Consider the following 4,162-nt stretch of genomic DNA (forward strand, 5'->3'; position numbering starts at 1 on the left):
CCAGCGGTCCCTGAGGGCGATCAGACAGATTTGTCTTCAGACTCTTCTTTTTCATCTGATTTCGTGTTGCTTATGCATAAAGCCTTCAAGGCACGCAAAGATTGCCATTTAAATACAGTCTCGAGCGGTATGTAATCCGAACTGTGCGTGCGGCAAACGCAGGTGCGCCCGGCACTAATGCACCTCTTTCTACCGCACCTTACTGTATTGGCCTGTTTGTGATAACCAAGATCAATGCCTGTAGCTCAGATGGAAAGTAGGACATCAGGAAATGCTTACATATCTCCTTTCTTTCTCTTTCCGGTTCTGCTCATCCTGCAAACTTCAGCACCGGTGCAACTATTCCCACCCCCCTTTCCACTGCTCCCTCTGCTCTCCCCTACCCCAAGCCTCTCCCTCTCTATCTTCCCTCCACCCTCTCCCATCAATCTCCCTGCCTTATCTCCTGTTCTCCCCTTCCATCTTTTTCTCCTTTGCTCCTTCCTGTTATTGTATCGACTCCTCCCACCCTCCTTCCAATGCTCTCTCTGCTCTCCCTCCTCTCCCCTAGTCCATGCCTCCCTTCTCTATATCTCCCTCCTCCTTCCTCTCTGCCCACCTGCCTTTGCTGTTCTCTACTTTTCCTCCCCTTTCTCTGTCTTGTTTATGCTTCCCCTTTCCCCTTTTCCTTACTTCTCCTTGACATCCCATGTGTATTTGGTCTGATTGCAGTGCATGCACTTCGAAGAAAAAAAAACGGTAAGGAGACTTTGCAAACATCGCTTTGTGCCCTATAATACTTTTAAAGGTCCTTGGTCAGCGGATTTGGCCGGCTGAGTTCGGAATTTAGCTGGACAAACCGCAAAGTGTTAAAATTGTGGGCCAATGAATGGCTAACTTACCTGGCTAAAACGGGATGACTGGGTGTGGGGCTTATGTTTAGCTGGGCTGCATATAGTTTTCCCCCTGTCCGAACTCCAAACCAGAAATATGCCTTGTTATATGCTCCTACCTTTACTTGTGTAGAGGATGGACAGTAATCAAACAGCCTATTTCTGTGGATAAAAGAGCACTTTATCCCCAGAAATGGCTTTCATTATTGTCCTCCCTGTATATAATGGTGATGTGCATTCAGCCTTACACAATTTAAAGTTTGAACCTTTCTTTAACAGATGAAGACAAGCCTGCGTCAAAAATGACCGAGCGATTGGGAGTCAGGGTAGAGGTGGGTATTTTTTTTAGATTAAGGGACAGGCCCTTCAGTGAGGTTAGATCCTCTGGAGCTGCTCAGGGTAAGTCTTCAGGAGGCTTCTCAGTGCTGAACCGGCTAAGCTAAATTTGGGAATATTTCCAGCCGCCAAGCTGTGATTGAAAATTTATCCAGTAAACGGAATCAACTCTTGTGGTCACTTAGCAGCTCTTCTGAAAACTTACCCCTTACTTTGAATACAGAAATGGGCACAATTAACTTTGTGATAACCAAGATCAATGCCTGTACCTCAGATGGAAAGTAGGACATCAGGAAATGCTCACATATCTCCTTTCTTTCTCTTTCCGGTTCCGCTCGTCCTGCAAACTTCAGCACCGGTGCAGCTACTCCCATCCCTCTTTCCACTGCTCCCTCTGCTCTCTCTCCTCTCTTCTACCCCATGCCTCCCCCTCTGCATCTCCCCTCCTCCCTCTCCCATCAATCTCCCGGCCTTATCTCCTGTTCCCCCCTTCCATCTTTTTCTCCTTTGCTCCTTCCTGTTATTGTATCAACTCCTCCCACCCTCCTTCCAATGCTCTCCCTGCTCTCCCTCCTCTCCCCTAGCCCATGCCTCCCTTCTCTATATCTCCCTCCTCCTTCCTCTCTGCCCACCTGCCTTTGCTGTTCTCTACTTTTCCTCCCCTTTCTCTGTCTTGTTTATGCTTCCCCTTTCCCCTTTTCCTTTCCCTTACTTCTCCTTAACATCCCGTGTGTGTTTGGTCTGATTGCAGTGCATGCGCTTCGAAGAAAAAAAACCGGTAAGGAGACTTTGAAAACATCGCTTCGTGCCCTGTAATACTTTTAAAGGTGCTTGGTCAGTGGATTTGTCCGGCTGAGTTTGGAATTTAGCTGGACAAATCGCAAAGTGTTAAAATTGTGGGCCAATGAATGGCTAGCTTACCTGGATAAAAAGAGATGACCGGGTGTGGGGCTTATGTTTAGCTGGGTAGCAGCCCTGAAGTGAGATAGATAAACTTACTCCACTGTCTTTGGGTCTATACAGCGGGAACCCGTACCTGGGTAAGTCCAGCTAACTTCCTGCTCTCAGCACCGCTGAATGGACCTATTAGTTTATAAATATAAATGAAGAAACATTTTGTTGGTATTCAGGGATTTCACAGTGCTAATCAGTGATTTCTCAGAGACGAGGAGTCCCTCAGATCACAGGGAACTGTCTGCCCTCTATAGTTACCCCAGTGAGCCATAGCAAATGGTTTAGTCCACTCACTACCCTAAACTAGGTCCTCCTCTGGGTGGTGCTTAGACCTTAGAAAAGGGACCCAGAAAAGACAAAACAATAAATATAACAACTGAGGAATCACTATATAGCAGTCAAATGTTTATTTATTAGCACAATCTGTGGTCAGAAGACCTCCTCACTGATTCAGATGCTTGTTGGTTACTCCAGCTCTACCTGACACAAAAACCTGAAAGAAGTGTGAGACTTGGTGCAGGACCCTGCTGATACCCAGCACTAACTTACCTGTCACTAATCATTCACAGAAACAGTGCTAATAAATGAATGTTATAATATATAAGAAAAGGATTTACAGTTAACTCAAAAGGCTTGGAAAACTGCAAACAGCAAAGAGGAAAAAAGGAAAGGAGCAGTAACTGCTGGTACTTAACAGTTTGTCTGCAGAGTGAAATGCTGCATCCTTCCCAGTTAGATATGAGTGTGCTGTGTAACCTTTTCCTGTCAACCCACAGCTGTACTTCCCAGCTGAAACAGGTCTCTCTCTCTCTTTCTGCTAATTCCAACTCTCATTCTCTCAGCCCGTTCTATCCCTCTAACAGATCCTCAGCAGCAGTGCAATGTCTGCTGAAACGAGCATCTCTCTCTCAGTGTTACAGTCTCTCTCTCTCAGAACTTAGTAGCAGGGTGAAGACATCGGTCCTGGGATTCATCCCCTCAGCTCCAGCTCCTGGTGCCAGTGGAACACTGCCCTCTTATACTGCCACCTGCTGACCGGCTGAAGATCATCTGAATAAAAAAACCTCTCAATATACCAGGCAAATAACAAGTAAAACTCCTGCTCATCACCAACAATAATTTTCCAAGTGCGTGGCTCGACTTTTGTGCTGTACCAGAGAGACATTTGAAATTCTGCTGACTCCGCCCCTCCAGCTCTGCCTCAGCTCCATCCCTGAAACACCTCTGCTCGCTGGCTATAAAAGACTAAGGGTTAGAGCAGTGGGAAGCCAGGGTTTAAATACCACTGTCACCACTCCTTGTGGCCTCAGGGTCAGATTGTGAGCCCACTATGAATAGAGAAATAACTACAGTACCTGAATGTCATCCACTTTGAAGTGCTGAAAGTTGGAATATAAATAAAATTAAATTAAAAAAAAAAAACTCAGGCTCCTGATTGATTTACCCCATGTAACCTCTACAGTACCGGGGGGCAGGGTTAGGTCGGCCATAATAAATGTAGATAGTTGGGTGGCTGATGAACGGAAGGACTGCCTGGTAACCTGCCTTCCTGGTGCGACGGTGGCACACCTCACATGTCACCCGGTGCTGCCTTGGATCAGAAAAGTCTCACGGTTGGAGAACATCATCTTGGTGTAGCAGGAAGTGATGATCCTGTAGCAAGGACCTGCTCTCCAGGTGATGCGTTGTCCTCTTGCACTGAGTACAAGACTCCTAGGGCTACTGCCCAGGAGGGAAGGGTTAGGTCGGCCATCATAAATGTAGCTAGCTGGGTGGCTGGTGGACATGAGGACTGCCTGGTAACTTGCCTGCCTGGTGCGAAGGCGGCACACCTCACGCGTCACCCAGATAGGATTATAGACAGTGCTAGGAAGGAGCTGGCTGCCGAGGTACATATGGGCACCAACGACATAGGAAAATGTGGGAGAGAAGTTCTGGAAGCCAAATTTAGGATTTCAGGTAGAAAGCTGAAATCTGGAGCCTCCAGGGTGGCATTCTCT

General features: G+C 47.0%; 1 long non-coding RNA gene across 1 annotated transcript; it reads left to right on the forward strand.

Moving 5' to 3' along the window:
• Positions 1-642: 642 nt before the first annotated feature.
• Positions 643-1,698, forward strand: LOC115099083. The gene is made up of 3 exons (XR_003858681.1): positions 643-738; positions 1,152-1,204; positions 1,562-1,698. It is a non-coding gene; the product is annotated as an uncharacterized LOC115099083 (long non-coding RNA).
• The last annotated feature ends 2,464 nt before the right edge of the window (positions 1,699-4,162 follow it).

The sequence above is a fragment of the Rhinatrema bivittatum genome, chromosome 9, assembly GCF_901001135.1.
Source record: "Rhinatrema bivittatum chromosome 9, aRhiBiv1.1, whole genome shotgun sequence".
Taxonomy (NCBI): Eukaryota; Metazoa; Chordata; class Amphibia; order Gymnophiona; family Rhinatrematidae; genus Rhinatrema; species Rhinatrema bivittatum.